This window comes from Mus caroli, unplaced genomic scaffold, assembly GCF_978045245.1.
Source record: "Mus caroli unplaced genomic scaffold, Mus_caroli_1 scaffold_20, whole genome shotgun sequence".
NCBI classification, from domain to species: Eukaryota; Metazoa; Chordata; class Mammalia; order Rodentia; family Muridae; genus Mus; species Mus caroli.
The window spans coordinates 18,844,661-18,864,158 of NW_028227275.1; positions in this window are offsets into that span (position 1 = coordinate 18,844,661).

Here is a 19,498-nt window from a genome sequence, read left to right on the forward strand (position 1 = left end):
GATGGATGAGAGAGCAGGGGGTCCTCGGAGGCTTGTCCTAGGGGGGCTCTTGTGCTCCCTCTCTTTGCCCAAAGGCCGGGGTTGCTTCCCGTGATTTCTGATCCAGGGCTGACATCAGTTCTCAGAGGAAGACACAATGGGCATCCGACTCTCTCTCCTTATCCTTGTCCAATCATCTGTAACTGTGACAGATGGTAGCCAGAGAGGGCTGCATGTGAAGAGGGGCAGAGGCAATGAAAAGACCAAGGCAGAGAGAAAGGATCCGCCTCGGGGCTTCAGAACCAGGTCATGCCTGAGCTCTGAATACACAAGGTGGACAAGCTCTTCTGTGCTCCTCTGGTACAGGCTGAGTTCTACATCAGCCCACCCTTCAGGGTCTGTAGCAATCTATGTGCAAAGCACTGCAGGCAAACTCTTTAAGGGAGAAGGAGTCTGGGTGATGGGAGTTGTCTCCACATCTTTATAAGTACCCAGAAGTGCTGTCGGCTCTGCTTGTCTTAGCTGGACAATGGAAGCCCCCAATATTTGACCTTCAAACTGCTTTGCCAGCCTCATGGTCCATTACACTCTCTCCACGCCTCAGAGCACCCCCTTCCTGCCTCTCATGATTTCTAGGGGAATTTGATTAGCAACTTCTAAAATGTGTATGGAGAAGGCAATGGGTGAGAATGGCCATAACTATCTTGAGATAGAACAAAGAGACGGCTCTTGTTCTACCATGTGTCAAGACACATTACCAAGCTATATGAATCTAAATAATGTGGCCCTGGCCCTGGTATAGACAAAGCAGACAATGAAACAGCATGGAATTCAGAAACAGGTAAGCTTGTAAAGGAGGTTGGTTGTGGAAAGGGATGTTTTCAATTCTGGAAGAAAGAAGTGCTGACTTGCTAAATCGTATTGGGGCCTTTAACATTCCATATGGAGGAAAAACAGCTGCATCCCTGTCTCACACCACCTAAACTATGTTATGGGCGGGTAAGAACTTTTAAATATCTTCTGGATGCTTTTATTTCTTTAAATGTATACATCCATACCACTCTCCCCTTGCATGTAGGATAATACAATGCTAACAAGATTCCTTCTCTCTTACAAACAACTCTCTCCTGATGGGCCAAGCCAAGCCACCTCCACAGTGAGGCCCTTGCTGGCTTCCCATTAGAAAGGAGATTCTGCACAATGACTTATACTGCACTTCTTTATATCTATCCGCAGAGTCTAGAAAAGTGCCCGGGAAGCAGAAAGGGCTCTGTAAATGTCTGCTGATTGATGGGGATGCTGATGGTGGGGATGGTAATGAAGAAACGTAGCTGAACGCCCTGAGTGATGGGATGGATGACTCATAGTTTGTAAACAGCATCATCATCATCAAGCTCCCTAATTAGACTGAGAGTCAGGAGTTCTAGCTCACTTACTTCTCTGGCATCTATCTATTAATTCCAGATTGGAAATTCAGAACTTAGAGCAACCCTTGGCAATCAAGGCCGTCTACGAACTTCAAGGTTGTAGATGCAAGAAAGTTAAAAATCCAACAGGAGGAAAAAAGATAACAAAACCATAGGGCTGAAGGCTACAGAGACAAAACTCCTCACCGTGATGAGTCAATGACTTACAAGGCATCTGTTGAGCTTGTTCTTCGTGGCAAACCTGAAGATCCAAGGTGACAGGGGATGTATCACTACCTGTGCTGAAGCCATAATTAAGAACATGAGTTTTGAAACCAGAAATATATGTGTCTAAATTCTAACTCTGCCACTAACTATTCTTGTGGCCTTGAGAGAATTACTTTATATCCCGAAACCTATGTTTCCTTCTAAACTGGAGACAGTATAAGATGCCTCTTTTCATAAGGAAGTCATGAGACTCAGGTGGAGTTGTACACTTAAAATACTTAGCATAGTGATGGACATCTAGGAAACTATGTGCTATCAGTGTGTGCACATGTGCATGTGTGTGCAAGCAATTCACAGAGTCTGAATGACAGACCTAGTAGGACCCCAGAGTATTACAAAAGATTCCCAATTCTGCATGACAACAAAGAAAAATCCATAGAATGAATAAATAATATGTTTTTCACACATCTATCTTGCTATTTTTCAAATAGATACAAGTGCAGCAGCAATGGAAAGACTATGCTCTCAGACAAGGAAAGAAAGTGGCTGTTCACACTATCACTTGATGTTGTCTCAACTTCTAAGCTTCCAAAAAAATTAATCCAAAGACAGATGAAAGTTTTGCTTCTCTTCTTGAGAAACCTGTACAGAAACGTGTACAGGTGGCGGCAGAAGATCCCAGAAGGCTGTTCTCAGCATAGGACTTTTGAGAGAAAATTCCAAAGTTCAGGACTTTCTGGACGCTGTGCTTTCTAATGGCTCTGCTTTTCCCTCTCGGACGGGGCCAAATAACTAGGACTCTTCCTGGCTTCAGCATTCAGCGCAGGGTGAACCATCACTCCAGGTTTCCCACATCTGAGGCAGAACAAGGTCCAGTTGTGGAGGATCCGGATAATGGAGACCCGGGGAAAGGTTAAAGGGTCATTTCTTAATAGAACTCAAGGGTTTGGTATCGTGGAAGGCAACACTGAGATTGATTTCTCTGCCGAGTGCCTTTTTCGTAAATGCTATCTTTGGGTGTTTAAGTGAATCATCTTTATTTTCAGGAACTTTCTGAAGGAATTTAGCTTGAGTCATTTAAATGTTGAAGTTTCATTTATTGGAACCCCTTTTTGGTCTCTGGTGGCCCAACATTTTTGTCTCCTTTTTTTTAGTTATTGCCAATTTTAGATTTCCCAACTAAACCCCAGGCACCTTCTGGGAGGTATGGCTAAGAGGGCATGTACAGAAAGCAGGGTCAGCCTGGAGAGAGTGCAGCTAGCCCACAAAGGCACAACCCAGACAGACATGGAGGCCAAATGCTCAGCCTGAATTCTGAGCTGCACTGAGTCCCATTCGCAGGGGTGGGAAGATTTCGAGGCTTCGCTTCATCGTGAGTTCTCAGAATTTTACCATCTTCCAGCTGCAGATGCTCAGGGAGGGAAGGCTTTTTCAAAGGCCAATAGATGAAGGCCCTGAAGACCCGAAATTAGACTCTGAATCTCTTGGTTCCTCAGTTATAACCTCTATGAGAGAGAGCAGGAGAAGGAGAGCCATGCTGACATGCTGTACTGGCTAGTTTTGTGTCAACTTGACACAGCTGGAGTTATCACAGAGAAAGGAGCTTTAGTTGAGGAAATGCCTCCATGAAATCCAACTGTAAGGCATTTTCTCAATTAGTGATCAAGGGGGAAAGGCCCCTGTGGGTGGGACCATCTCTGGGCTTGTAGTCTTGGTTCTATAAGAGAGCAGGCTGAGCAAGCCATGTGAAGCAAGCCAGTAAAGAACATCCCTCCATGGCCTCTGCATCAGCTCCTGCTTTCTGACCTGCTTGAGTTCCAGTCCTGACTTCCTTAGTGATGAACAGCAGTATTGAAGTGTAAGCTGAATAAACCCTTTCCTCCCCAACTTGTTTCTTGGTCATGATGTTTGTGCAGGAATAGAAACCCTGACTAAGACAAATTGGTACCAGCATAGTGGGGTATTCCTGTGACAACCTGACCATGTTTTGGGGAGGACTGTGGAAGGACTTTGGAACTTTGGGCTAGAAGATCCATTCGGTGTTAAGAGCTCTGTCAGATGTTGTGTAGGAGCTTGGAAGATAATGTTGAGAACATTGCAGAAGATGGAGGCCTGGCTTGTGAAATTTCAGAGGGAAAATTAAAGACTCTCTTCAGGGCCATTGCTGTTTTTATTGTGAAGATTTTGTAGTTCTGGTTAGCTGGGGCTGAAGAATCAGCTGTGATTAACAAGATACCAGAACTACTAAAGCAAAAACTTTGCATTACTGGGACTATTGATGCTGGTTAACTGGAGCTAAGAAATTAGCAGTGATTAAGAAGAGATCAGCATTGTTGAGGTGACATCTTCTGGGAAGTGTTTTCTTAAAGCACAAAGAGGCTGTGTTCCAGAGATAGCCAAGGTTGTACTCCTGCTGCAGCGGGACTTGGTAATGTGTAAGGGTCACCCAGGTGGCACTGGTTTTGAAGGCATGAAGGGGTGACGTAGAGCAGCTGAGGCTCGGCACTGTGAGAGGCCAGGGAAGGCCATTGGTGAAGGTGCAGCCTCAGTTGCAATTGACGGTCCAGGACTGAAGGGGTCATGCAGTGATTTGGAGATGCCAGTACCATGAGATGACCACCAAGAGCAGCAGCAGCAATGGAGGACAGGTATCTGGAGCCTAGAGGATGATGTGTGTGCTACAAAGGGCATGGCTGGAGAAGTGACCCAAGCCCTTGGAGGAGCCCAGAAGATCATGAGTTGGATCCCAGACATTGACGGTTGGAGATTGATTTTTGTTTTTGATTGTGACTGTGCCCTGATATTTTCCCTCTTGAAGGAAGAAACTATTTTAGTGTAGCCCACAGTTAAGAGACTTTTAATTGTAAAAAGACTTTGGATTTTAAAAGAGATGGATATTTTAAAGAGATTGAAATTTTAAGAATATGTAAAGACTGTGGGATGTTTAAAGTTATTTAGACCTTGGGGATGAATAAGAATGTAAGGGTTGAGGCTTACTTGTGATGTGTTTGTGTGTCAAGTTGACAAGGGGTCAATTGTACTGGCTAATTTTGTGTCAACTTGATACAGCTGGAGTTATCACAGAGAAAGGAGCTTCAGTTGAGGAAATACCTCCATGAAATCCAACCGTAAGGCATTTTCTCAATTAGTGATCAAGGGGGAAAGGCCCCTTGTGGGTGGGACCATCTCTGGCCTTGTAGTTTTGGTTCTATAAGAGAGGAGGCTGAGCAAGCCATGTGAAGCAAGCCAGTAAGGAACATCCCTCCATGGCCTCTGCATCAGCTCCTGCTTTCTGACCTGCTTGAGTTCCAGTCCTGACTTCCTTAGTGATGAACAGCAGTATGGAAGTGTAAGCCGAATAAACCCTTTCCTCTTCAACTGCTTCTTGGTCATGATGTTTGTGCAGGAATAGAAACCCTGACTAAGACACATGCCTTCTGGATAGCTCTTGACTGTTGTGGGTAGAAGGATTTAGAGGAGCCAGAGGGTGGAGAAGCAAGGATACGGACCACATTTTCCTATGAGATGGGGTTAAGGATTCTAAAGAGGGCGACTCCCAACTGCTGAGCCCCTTCGTCACTTCTAGCAATGTTTACTGCTCAGGCTTATTAAATGTTTAGCTCACTCAAGCCATGGAGACACCCTTCCCTGTTCAGGAGCAAGGACTCTCTATAGAGGTAAAGCTGTGAACAAATCGAAGGGTTCTGGTGGTCCAAGTGTCTCTTACTCAGAAGTATGTGGAGATTCGGGGTCCTAAAGTGAAACGCAACAGTTTGTTCTAGTTAGAAGACGGATGGACACAATGGCTCAATGAAGAATGCAGTCACGTTGCTCATCCATAGTCAGAAGGCAGAGGGCAATGATGGCTGGGATTCTTTTGTGGTGCAGTCCCAAAGTCAAAGCCTAGGGAATGGTGCCACCCGTTTTTAAGGTGTGTCTTCCCATCTCATCTAACCTATTCAAGACAATCCCTCATAGACATAGCCAGAGGCTAACACAATCTAGATAAACTCTCACAGGTATGCCCAAAGGCTTGCCTCAGATGACTCTCAATCCTGTCAAGTTGATCAATCACAATGTCGTCTATCATAAGCCTCCTGGAAAAGCACCCAATATTCTTATCCCCATTTATCACAGGTTGTCCACTCTTTGATCATTTTAACTTTGTTTGCTTTATTTTTCCTTTGTGGTGCTGAGGATTAGATCCAGGACCTGATGTATACTGAGCAATCATGTTAGCATTTTCCTGGAGCCCTGTCTTGTCTCCTTTGAATGGTCCCAAGTTCTCTATAAAATGCTAAACCATAAACACTGACTTTGGTTTCCAAAATCCATCCAGTTATCTCTGCAAGTTTCTGTCTGGATGTACATCCTTCAGCTGCAGAGCTTCTCATTTGTTTCCGTGCCTTGTCTCTGGATACCAACACCACTCTCCATTGATGATCACTATGGAAATCCAGCTCAACCCCTATCTCCCACAGTCTGTTTTTTACATGTGCCCAGGATCCTTATATGATGGTTCCAAAAAAAGGTCCATCTTTTCAGTTTGCTTCTGCCCTAAGTGAACAAACTATACATGGGTGTTTTTGGTACCTTTCTTCGTTGACTGCCTCTGTTCAGTCCTGAAGCTGTACTGCGCTAGACACTGAGGTTACAGAGATAGGTAAGGCAAAAATGTCTGCTTTTGGAAGCCTATGGCCTTGTGGACTGAAAGAAGAGTAAGCAAGCAAAACATATCAGTCAGGATTCGGTTTCCGATGACAACCTTGGGGTGGGGGGAGGAAGGGAGAGAGAGAAGGACGGAGAGAAAATTTATTAACTCACCGTATCATGTAACTTACAAGTTGATGGATAAATTGGCTGCAGGCATGACATGATCCAGGGCTTCTAATGATGTCCTAAGGGATATGTCCCTCTCCTTCCTCTATTCTATTTCTCTGTCTTTTTTGACTCTCAGGCAGGCCGTTCCTCCTTCTCTCACCGCAAGCTAGATGCCCCGGATTTATATTCTACCAGCTTAGCAACCTTCAAGAATGTAACTCCATCCCTTCAGGAACAGCACCAGTCGCTGGCTTGGTTCAAGTCACTTGCCTACTCATGAACCAATCGTAGAGGCCAAAAGATTTCAATGACTGCTCTGATTGGCTAATCCTAGGTCACACACCCACTTTCATTCAATCACTGCCCACTGAAATCTCATGAAATAAGAAAGTTCAGACAGAGGATGGTTTCCTCCAAGAAAAATTGAGATCTTGTTCTAGTGAGGGGTGGTCAGCAGAGATAAGTATATACTCCAGAGCCAAACCATTACCTTGAACCTGTGTCCTCTCTGCTCTTCCAGGACCTTGGCTGGCTGAAGTGATGATAGCATGCCTCATACGCTATTGTGCTGAGTGCACTAATAATATACAAACACTTACCATCATGTGTTTGTACTCTTGATCTTTTATAAAAGACCCAAACAACCATTTGCTAGTGACCAATGATCAAAAGCCACAACACTGAAAACAGAATGAGTCTGGGTGAATTAGGGAAAGAACTGCCTTTGGGGTCCCTCTCTCAAGCCATTCCCCCTTCAGCAGCTCTTCCTGGGATACTCAAAGCGATGACCCTAGTTAAGGCCACAATCTACTTATTATCCCTAACACCGCTCTAATTGCACCATTTACAGGCAAACACAGCTGTTTGTACAATAAACACCAAAGCTTTTCATCACAGAGCGTTTGTGTATTTGTGTGCATGCCCGAGTCTTTTTTTAAACACAAATAACCTAGCCTGCATTGTTAAAAGGCTCGTCACTTACAGTTTACAAATCTACCCCTCCATCTTCCATTTACCTCCACCCGCCCTTGAAATTGCAAACGCATCCTGCAGGGACCAAACGACTACCATTGATCTTTCAATGACTCCCCAGAACAGGGGCAAACTCGGCCATGTATAAAGAAAGCAGATAGGTTAGCTAACTAAGCCACTTGGCCGACATCAATTGTCCCAACTGCCACAACATTGGCAATGTCCTGCCAAGGACTGACTCAACATTGTCAAGAATTCAGGAGCAGCTAAAAAAAAAAAAAATTAAGAGTGGCCTACCTGCCAACCAAGGATGATTCACTGAACCTGGAAAAGAATGTGCTCGCAATAAAGTCAGTGGGCATGATGCCGTGAGGCCAAGCTGTCCCCCTACACTGAACTGAAGTAACCCATATATCCTATAACCACAAGCTAGAGGACCATCATGAGTCTGAGCCTCAGCCCAGGCTCTCCCTCTGGGTGAGATGATATAAAAGACCATCCTCGGGGAGATCCGTAGAACAGAAACCCTTTCCTTTTCATCCAAAGGTCCCGGATCTACCATTTGCTCTGTGCCTATGAATGGACCAAGTTCCCGTGTTTACAATGACAGTAACAACCTCCTGATCTGCTTAGCAGAACCGGCTTAGATGATTTAGCAGAACTCACTGGATACCTTCTCAACACCAGTCCCTGGGCAACAGGGTTAACCTGAAGTTCTCCCTCTACCGAATGAATATCCATTAGTGAGCATTGCCTCTTAAATAGGAAGAACTTCATCAAGGTTTAGTTGAGTTCATCAGCCCCTCTCCCCCAAGCCTTGTAGTTATCTTGATAATGGCAGATTCTTGTCCTTGTAACACTGATGAGGAAGCTATGTGTCAGAGAGGGTAAATGCCTTGCTAGGGGCACACAGTTGGTCAGATATGGAGCCAGGACATGAGTCTGCCCGATGCCTTCAATCCTTGCAACATAGCGCCTAGCTCTGCAGCTCCCTGGAAGGGATGTAACACTGTCAGGTTCCAAAGGAAGTGCCCTCTTTCTGAGGTTCAGCTGACTATAGGGTCACTGAGCCCAAGGTTGTTCTGAGTAGCCATTTCTTCCATTCTTTTGAAAATTGTTATCAAATTCCAGGCAGTCTCTCAACTCTGGGGATTTGACGCTGAAACAGACAAAAGCCCCTACCCCCTGGGGCTGGAAAGACAGCTCAATGGTTATGAGCACTTGCTGTTCTCGCAAAGAACCTGAGTTTGATTACCAGAACCCGTCCCTGGTGGCTCACAACTGCCTGCAACTCAGTAGCTCCAAGGGGATCTGACGCCTCTGGCCTTTGTGGGCATCTGCCTTCATGTGTACATATGTACATGTGCATTGTTCATGCATGCATCCACAAGCGCACGCACGTGTGTGTTATGAGTGTATACACCAACAGTTAAAAATAATAAAGTTTGTAAAACAACCTTATCCTAGAAAGTGGAGACGGTAAACCCAATAAATAAGAAAAAAAGAGAGTAGACTAACGGGAAGAGTAAGAGAGAAATGGCTGGGAAGGGATGTGGGAGAGAAATAGGCAGCCCAAGATCTGATCATGAACGCCTCGTAGAGAAGGGATAAAGAAAACAAAAGACATGGGTGCAAAAAGGAATGAGATAGGGCCACCGTCCACTGACGTCCAGACTCAGCCTGTACGCTGACTTCCGGCTGGCTTCCGGCTGGCTTCTAGCTGGCTTCCAGCTTGCCTGGATTCACAGGACACAGCAGGCAGGCTCCTGGGGCACAGAGTAGAATCACATATGGCTCATGCTAGACTCCCATCCCCAAGGCCGTGCTTCCCAAGGCCTGCTCTTAGCCTAGGTGGGAGCTGAGCTGGTGAAACACAGGCCCATTCTTGGACACCAGTTTCTTCAGGCAGCCCACTGTGGTGCCAGCGCTCCTCCGCAGCCTTGCAGAGCTTGGCAGAGGAAGCCAAACGGCTCTCATCTTCCCCCGTTCCTCTCATTACTTGGAGGGCAAACCTGCGGTGCTTCTTCCCGTTAGACTGAGCCTTCTCAGAGGTGTTTCTCCTACCACAATCCGTACTCCTTTGATCCCATTTTGTCACGTGCTACCTAGACACCTCAAACTAACCCGAGGTGGTGGCAATCAGGGAGGGAGAGGGCAAGGGGAAGATAGAGACCAAAGGCAGCTCTGAAGACTCGGGCATCCCTGCTCCGTAAACCCACCATCCCTAGGCCTCTGAAAATTCTCTTCTCTGGTTGGTTTTTATAACTTACTAGTGGAGTTCCTCTTAACTAAACAACTGCAAAACCTCCATTTGTCTGTCGAACCTGAGGGGTGAGAGCGCTCATCCACATCTCCTCACGCTGTGGAGTCTTGATGACAGTAGCCAGGGGGGACCAGAGGCCAGATGTGGTGGTGAGGCAGCCAGCCAGCTCGTGGGAGGCTGAGGAATGCATTAAGGCTGGAGGCCATCTGAGGTAAAGGGAGGGAAGATGGAGCTGGGCCAGCTTGTGTCACCCCCCCCCCAAGCAGGATTTTAGTGGGGGTGGGTAGGGTGAGTGGTGGGAGATGGGCTAGGGGGCATCAAAACCCCTTCACAAGGTTCAGCAAGATAAGCCCTAGGCTCATTGACTTCAGTTTCCCTATTGGTTTTGAAGCCAAGTAAGTCATTTCCGGCTGTTCTGCAAACATCAGCGCCAATCGATAGCATCGGAATCGTTTCTTTGCCCCATTTGTTTTCAACAGCCTGCCACCGGCGGTCCCCCACGCTGGCTTCCTCTAGCGGCAGCTGTGCTCTTGGGGCTCCCTGTGGGTGTGTGGCAGAGATCCCCAGCCGAGCTGCAATCATAAGTCCAGGCCTTTAATCTCTGGCTCAGAGGGATAAGGCTCTGGGTTCGCCTCCCTGAGCAGATTATAGGCTCTTACTGTGCAAGCACCAGCCAGCCTTCTTCTCCCCGGGTCTGTCTGCTCCAGAGAGGAGCATTTCTGGAATAAACAGGACCCTCCCTCCCTTACAGACATTCCCTGAGACTTTGCAAACCTCAGCAGCTGCAGGCAAGCCAGAAACAAGCTTCCTAGGAATGAAAGACACCACAAGAAGTAAAGGGCCATGGTGGCAGGGCCCAGGGTGATGTGGCTCTTGGGTGAAGTTCCGTGATGGTCACAGGTCACTAGACCACCAACGCCTGCAGGCAAGCTCCCACCTACTCAAGTTTACTCAGCAAATCTTTCTGGGCCTCTGTCACGTGGCCAACACAATGCTTCCTGTCCACACTCTTCCCCAAACTGCCCTTAGAGAGGTCCCTGGAGACAGTCAGCTGCCACCACTATTTATCCAAACTGTGGTAGCCCTCGAGCCCTGGGAAGCAGCAGAGTGGATGTAGGGCATAGGGAGTGACCATTGACTTGACCATCTACTCTGCTTTCTACCTGCGTTCCTCATGCAGACCACACTAGACAGTGGGGTTTTACCAGTGTGGGGATTGTTCTACAAGAAGTATCTCTCTCTCTCTCTCTCTCTCTTTCACACACACACACACACACACAAGCACACAGGTCAGAAAGAAAGTGATACATACAAATTGAGTCACTAAGTGAGGGATGGGGACAGAGGCAGGTGCTCTCCCACTAGAGGAGAAGCTGCGTGTGGGCAGGCTATCTTGTCCACAGCTGTATCTCAACTCCTAGCTCAGTGTTGGGCACTTTGAAGATTTCTAATCAGTACTTAGCAGACAACTGCCTGCTGTAGGTTGACAGAGAGAGAGAGAGAGATCTTAAAATTCAGATCAGGGGCTATAGTGTATTATTCATTAAAAACAGAAAGTAATGATGAATGTACTTCTATTTATGGCTGAGTAAGAGTGGTCACGGGAGGAGACACAGGAGGGAAAGTCATCAAGACGGCCAGAAGGAGACAGAGAATGGGGGAGAACAGAGCGCCAGTGTGAGGGACAATCCGCTTCCCCTCCAGACTCTCCGACCCCTCCCTGGGCCCCATCTGCTGCCCCCGCTTGGCTCCTCAACACTGCCAAAAATCTCCCCTCAAAACGACACCATTGGTGTTCTTTCCAGCTTTGAGACCCTTCCAATGATGGAGACGCCATCCTGGAAGGTGGATACAGTCAGTGGGAGGAAGGAGGGTGGTGTGTCAGCTGGACTCGCTCCCTGGCCCTTCTAGCTTTGGTTCCATTACTACCCAGGCAGTCTTGGCCTCGGTTTCCCCATCTGTAAAGCAAGGAGCTCACAGAACACCCACCTGAGACAGTCTTACTTTGAGGGATCTGCCTTTCCATGGAGGCCTGCATCAGTCCTTCCTGCGTGGGTATCCTGGCTCTCTAGAAGCTATATCCCCATAAACCAAACAGGAAGCTCAGAAGTCCTACGTGGGCCTTCCCCAGTGGGAGACGGCCTGACTCCTAGAGTGTGGCCCTTCTTTCAAATTCTTTACCCTTCACACTGTGACAGGTGGGCACAGGAAAAAGAAAAAAAAACTTAGAAATAGGGCGCAGATGGCTACCGTTTCCTTTCTTTGCCGCTTTACTTATTATTTTTGTCATTCCCCCGAGTTCACCCTGGTAAGCGATGCAGCTCAGCACGGTTTGTGTGAGTGAGGGCTGGTGCCATGCACCGGATGAGAACAAGGACAGACAAGCACCATGCTGATGGAATGCATCAAGTGGCTGGGAGAAGCTGGCTGTGATTGATTATAGTGTTGGGAGCCAGCCAGGGCACCTGGGCAAAGGGGTTGGCAAACAGGTCGGTGTCTTGGCACATCTCCTCCTGAGATTTAGGTCGAGTTCTAGGCTGGAGGACAAAATGTCTCCTGTCAACTCCTCTGAAGGAAAGCTGGGGGGGAGGGGTAGGATGTCTGGATCTGGGAGACATGGATGGAAAGGTCCTAAATCATCAGCTATAGCAGAGTCAAGGGAAGTGCTCCCCAAGACCACAGGGCTGGGTGTGCTCACCCAGTAACCATGGTTACAGACTTGATTGGGCCATGCCCAATGCAGAGACTTCAGAGCAGGGGCTCGCTCATCTGACCCACACAACCCCCATAAGGAGCTTGGACACGAGTCTCCACTTTATGGATTAAGAAATGGGTCAGACACATCATTCAAAACAGGAATGTAGAAATAGAGCCTTGGCTCTGAGGCCTCTGTGCCAGCAAGGCCCTGGTGTGTCTGTAGGCAGAGAGGTGGCAGCAGGGCTAGGACACAGCGCTCTCCTCCTGAAGAGGCAATGTGTCACAGTAGTTAAGCATAGGTGTTTACCGAGCCGGATTCACAGGGGCTGGGCCCTGTCACCACCATGGACTTACTGTGTGACCTTAGGCAGGTCGTGAACACCCCTTATACATGCCTTAATTCCCTTCTCTCTTAGGAAGGGACCGTTTCATAGCAGGTTGGCTGGGGGTGGGAGGGAGCGATAAATGCTTTTGATGCTGGCAAAACCATACTGCCTAACCATACAAACATACTAATGGGTTTTAAACCTCTCTCCTTGTGGATGGACTGTGCTGGACACTCATCCCTTAGACCAAAAGAGACCATCTACTCTCCTCAGCATCCGAATTTGGATCTAAAACAAGAATGTCCCACAGCAAAGGAAAAGTGGAGAAGCAAGAGAAGTGTTCATTCATTGCCTGAGGCAAAGCTAGGCGCTAAGAAGGAGCCACTGGGGCATGGGATGGGATGGCTTCTCCCGTGAGAATTGCAGGTGCTGGACCACACCCAACTTCCCCATCCCCAGGAGTTGGTGAAAGCATTGACTAGAAGTCCCCCAAGGTCCCTCTGCCTCTTCCACAAGGTCCCTGTGGTAATCAAACAGTCCCTGACCCTGGACTATTGCCTAGACCTCTCCTTTCTGTTCCCAAAGGCTCGCCTTGATGTCCCACTGTGCATAGAATCCCTGCGGAGAACCCTACTGAGCTTCTTTAAGTATCACAGTGGACAGTGTGGGCCCTCGTGCTCAGTGAGCTTGCGGGCCTGCTTGGGATGATCCTGGACAGGAGATGGAAACCCTTTGCAAATGGGCAAGCCTGTGTAGAAGGCTCACATTCTATATTCCCAGAAACAAGCGGGGTCTAGAAGCTCTGACCTTGGATAGATTCCCTGATACTGGAGAAAGATCCAGAGGAAATGGACCCAAACTGAGACATGCCCCAGATGTGCATGGTGCTGACTCTGTTATCTTTCTATACCCAAAGGATCCCAACACTCCAGAAAGAGCAGCAACACTGGGGGATTATTAGTTTAACTATTTGCCTAGGAAAATAGTACTGCCTTAATATTCAAGGGGTCGTGGGTTCCTTTGAAGATGCAATTAAAAATGCAGACCTTATGTTGTGTGTGGAACATGCTTTGCAGAGAGTCATGAAAGTCTCACAGACATGTTTCTCAGAGGATTGTCCCTGGATCCCTAACTTGGAGCATCTCCTCAGGTGAATTTGAGGTGCTTCTGGACAGGCTCATCTGCATTGTATCCTATAATTTCACTTCATACTGAACACATAACATCCATAGTCCGTGCTGCACATACCGCTACACCATGCACGTCACACCATGCATGTCACACCATGCGCCATCCCCAAAGGCTGCCTGAAACCCCTTGTCTCATATTCAAGAATATTGCTAAGTTTGCATCACAGTGCTTTTTATTGAAATACAGTTTTTTGCTCTTACAGAAACAGATGGTTTGATAACATCTTTCTACCATCCTTCCATAGCACGTAAGCCTCAGAGTATGCCTTCGGATTCCTTTGCGTCCGAATGTTCATTTTGAAAATTACTGTTTGAGTTGGTGAGGTGGCTCAGCAAGCAAAGGCTCTTGCTGCCGAGCATGATGCCTGAGCTCCATTCATGAGAGGCACATGGTAGATAGAGGGAGAGAGCCAACTCCTGAGAGCTGTCCTTTGACCGCCATAAGGGTGCCACACCATGGCACGTGTAGCCCCCCCCCCAATGAAATAGAGATAATGAAAATTGCAGTTTACATTCACTGATTTTTGTTTCACAAATGAACTTGATAATTTTCATAGATGAATTTGAATTGGGATTAGATCAGAGTTTCCAATACTCTCTGAAACGACCCTCAACATACTAGCACCATTTCTTGTTACATATTTATGCGCTCAGTATTGATCATCACAAAAATCAAAATATCTTCTGTAAAAAGAAGAAGAAGAAGAAGAAGAAGAAGAAGAAGAAGAAGAAGAAGAAGAAGAAGAAGAAGAAGAAGAAGAAGAAGAAGAAGAGCTGAAGGTTCAGCCAAGAGTCAGTTCTTTATGTAAAAACAAACAGATCAAACTCATGAATGTACAGATTTGCTTTAAGCTTTAATAAATGGTAACACTGTATGCATTCCAAAGAAATTATTTTAAAATAAAATTCTTTATGATTGACTATCAGCAAATAATTAATATCCTCAAGGTCACGTCAGAATTCCTCGGATGGAGAAGAGGCACGAGTGGGGAAGTTTAAAATGCCCTGAGTTAAATCCCTTAGCAGTTTGTCCAGATCTGAGTGACCTGAAGAGCCAGGTGCCTCAGGGGCTGTGCCACTTGCCCTTGTAAACAGTAAAAGTTCTGAGGTCACATAGAGATAGTAACACATGCCCACTTTGGCACCTTACTCTTTCTAACATTCTCTCGCCACCTACACTCTTAGTTTATCGGTCATTCCGAGGCCCGAATCCACCACTCAATCACCATAACCCATGGACTTAACTCCTTGAGGGGAAGAAAGGCCTCTCTTGGAGCCACCATTTACCCTTGCTCTTGGTTTCTCCCTAGGGGATCTCTTGCCTCTCCCCACACTTAATGAAGCCTCTTTTGTTTACATCCTCTGGCCAGGCACGTGCTGTCTTATCTCCCTGGAGGTGGAGTGAGTGAGAGAGAACTTGCCAACTAGTATGTGGTGCATCAAGCCAAGGCTTGTTCCTAGAAACCTTGCCTAGGGATACCAGGGAATGAAGAAAGGATAGACAGACAGACAGAATATCAGGGGCCAGGTAGGCCATGAGTGTGCTGATGGAGATGAACGAGCTGAGCAAGAACCCAGAACCTCAGCACATTTATGGTAGCACAGGAGGAGGGGTTAGCCAGTCTCAGCAGGAGGCTTCTGTAGGGAAGCAGTCTCAAGCTGTAAGCATCGCAGACAGTGGTTCTCACCCTTCCTGATGCTGCAGCCCTCTAATATAGTTCCTCACACTGTGGTGACCCCCAACCATAAGGTTATTTTCATTGCTACTTCATAACTAGAATTTTGCTACTTTGTAATGTAAATGTATTACAAATGTATTTGTAATGTAAATGTGTTTTTTCTGAGGATCTAAGATGAGCCCTGTGAAAGGGCCATTTGACCTACAAATGGGGTCACGACCCACAAGTTGAGGAGCCGGTGCTTTCTATATACCCTGTAAACATTTATACGTGGAACCAAGGAAGGCTGTCTTAGTTAGGGTTTTACTGCTGTGAACAAATACCATGACAAAGGAAACTCTTATAAGGACAACATTTAATTGGGGCTGGCTTACCAGTTCAAAGGTTCAGTTCATTATCATCAAGGCGGGAGCATGGCAGCATCTAGGCAGGCATGGTACAGGAGGAACTGAGAGTTCTACATCTTCATCTGAAGGCTGCTAGCAGAATACTGACTTCCAGGCAGTTAGGATGAGGGTCTTAAAGCCCACAACCACAGTGACACGCCTACTCCAACAAGGCCACACCTACTCCAACAGAGCCACACCTAATAGTGCTGCTCCCTGGGCCGAGCATATATAAACCATAACAAAGGCTTTGTCGGTTTTCTGAGCCTGACCTTGGGAAGCCTTGCCACTTTTCATGGGTCTGAGCCACTGGGGACCCTGACATGGCTGTGCCCTTGTCAACAGTACACAGCCACTGAGGATTTTATCTGTTCCCTGCAGGCATCCTGTGCTGTGTTTAATACCTGGTCTCTTGGGCAGCTGGTTGAGTCTTCACAGATTATGTGTGCTCCACCATAATCTGGGTTCTAGGTCTCCTGGCACAATCACTTCGGTATCTGCACCAGTGTGAATACATGGGAAGTACAGCATCCCCTCCACCGGCGTCAGCTATGTATGTATGCACTGTTCACACATCTATCAGGCACGAACTGAGTGCCCTGCTTTGAGCTAGATGCTATGGGTACACAAAGAGAACCATTTTAAAGCTTCGGCACCAGTGCAAGCTCTAGGCTTCATAATTTTGTAAACATTTGAATTTAATGATTTAGATAATCCCTGATGGTATTAGACATTTTTGTTTTTGAAGCTAAGGACAGAATCCAAGGGACTGTACATAGTGCTCTGTGTAGCTCACTGAAGACGTGTGTGTGTGTGTGTGTGTGTGTGCCCAAGGCACACATGTACAGGTCAGAGGACAACCATGGGAGTTGGTTCTCTCCTTCCACTATGTAAGGCCCAGAGATCAAACTCAGTTAATCAGACTTGGCAACAGACACCTTTACCTGCTGAGCCATTACCATGGCCACACAGTGATAAAAGATAACAATGTAGCTAAAGAGGGAAAAAAAAAGCATTTCAGAAGTTTATAGTGGAGAAAAAAACCACATGTAACAACCATGATATACAAGGGACTATTTTAAGGAAACAGTATGAATGCCTGAGGGAGAGAGATGATACTTTCTAGAAGAAGAGATAAACTTTTGATTTCAAATGGGCTTCTCCCTTAGTCGGTCACACAATTATTTTTTCCCCCGCCCCACCCCTCCACCCTGCACAAGTAACTATCTTGCTCCTCACACTGTTGTCAGCAGCAATTCACTCAAGCAGAAGATCAAAGCCATGGCCCAGTGTGTCCTGACTGCACATGGTGTTTGACAAAGTGCCCTTGAGGATGCGCTGGAGGTGTGGGAACAAGGTCAGAGGACAGGAAACAGAGTCATAGCCAGATGAACAACTACAGTCAAAGAATGTTGATGAGTTTTTCTGTGTCAACCCAAGGGAGGTCTCTAGTGGCGTGCCATAGAGCTCCGTCCCTGGCGATGACCTCATTGGCATTGTTACCTGTGACTCAGAAGACAGCCTACAAGGTGTTCTGGTTACGTTTACAACAGACACAGAGCTGGGAAACAGAGTTACCGCTACAGACGTCAGGATGGAAATAAGAAATGACCTCAGCAGGAAGGAACAAGAGGATGAAACCAACATGCTGGGAAGGAACGGAGAGAGATGCAAAGTCCTGCATTTAGGTTAAAAATTAATTGCATGAGTACCGGATGAGGTAGACCTGGTTTGGCAGCAATCCACGCGAAAATGACCTATTTGTTTATTATTTGTAAGTCGGCCACGAATTTGGCCTGGTCCAACTGTGTTATGTGGTTGACACACGATACGTAAAGTGAACAGCATCTAGGCTGCATTAGGGAAAGTAGAGTGTCTCTGGTCTAGACCATCACATGGCCTGTGCGCTCTGAACTGGTCAGGTTTGTCTGGAGTGCCGTGCTCACCGTCGGTGTGACAGAGGGACAAGATTATTGGGAGAATATTGGGGCTGGGGAGGCAGCTCAGTTGGCCATGCACTTGCCTTGCTGTAAGAGGACTTGACCCCTGGCATCCACTGGAAAGAAGGCACATGGCACATATAATCCGATGCTGGGGAGTCAGAGATGGGGGCTCTAGAGCTTGCTGGAGCAGCTACCCTGGCCTACTTGGTGTGTTCCAGGCCAGTGAGGGACCCTGTCTCAAGAAAATAAAAGTTACCTTATGACCTCCAGAGGCACCTCTCACATACTGACACATGCCCCTCCACACACACTGCACATACACTCACACACACACACACACACACACACACACACGCACACTCATACATGCTCACAAACACACAGAAGAAGAAGAGGGAGAGAAGCATGCCCTGAGAATGGCGGGCAGACAGTGCAGAGCTAAGCCGTGCCCCTGAAGCAGTCTGGAGGGAGAGGAGGAGAACTGTGGTCCAGAGGATGGCACAAAACGACTATGAATCCCACTGCAAATACACAAAAAGCCACCACATGGGAACCAGAGGAGGCCTCCTTATGGACACCTCTGCATCTGCACCTCCGGTGCTCAGCTGGACTCACGTGACATATAAGGCTCACATGCTCAGCATATCCCCACCAATGATCCCTCTCTCGGACTCTCTCTTTCTCTCTCTCCTGTTCTTGCTAAGAACTAACAATGGCTTGTCATTGTCACGGCAACCCAAGTCATGCTGGCCGTGATGGTTTGGCCTCCTGTTGAAGTCTGCTGGCTGGAGAAGTGTCACAGATTCTTGTCCTATTTGTCCAGCTGGCATCTGAGCGGGGCTGGAGCCCCGGGGTGGGAAACACACATCTGCCCCGTGCTGCTGGTCTTTTGTGTTCTCGTATGCTTCTTACTGGAGAGTGTGGCTGTCCCTCCAGTTGAAATGTCCAAAGCTAAGAACGGGGTGGATGTGTTGGCCTAGAAGTCAGCAAAGCAGATGTGCAGGCTGGTTTGTTCTGGGCTATCTGTGATGGAGGCAGGACCCCTCAAAGGGACCGCTAAAGCCATTGGCACTCTGTCCAGGGGATGAGGTCAGAGGTAGTCTTGGCCCTGTCTGACTCCCAGTGTTCTGTGTCTCTTAACTCCTTTTCTACAAGGGAGGCCATATTGTCTTCAAGGTCCCGGGACAAGGATCATCCAGGTCCCCGCAGCCACCTCTCGCTGTCCTCTAAGAACAGAGCTGCCTTCTTGCTCACAGCCTTCTTCTGATGGGTTGTTTGCCAACAGGGTGACCTTGAGCAGGTTACCTAACCTCTCTGCTCGGTGTCTTCATTAATAAAATAAGCCAGTAATGAGTCCACAGCCCACAGATTCCTGCAAGGCGCAGAAGCGGGAGAATAGCCCTAAGGTCCTGAGCTCGCTGCTGACCACACAGCAAGCCACAGTGTTAGTTAATGGGTGACTCAGTCCTTGTTCTCCTGCATTACTGAATTACTGATGTCTCTGGGCAGGGACAAGATGAGGCACAGGTATGCACGGTGTCATCAGGTGCCAGCAAGGCCACACCCTCCCTTCCCTAATAGTTCAGAAGGCACCCCAGAAGCAAGTGG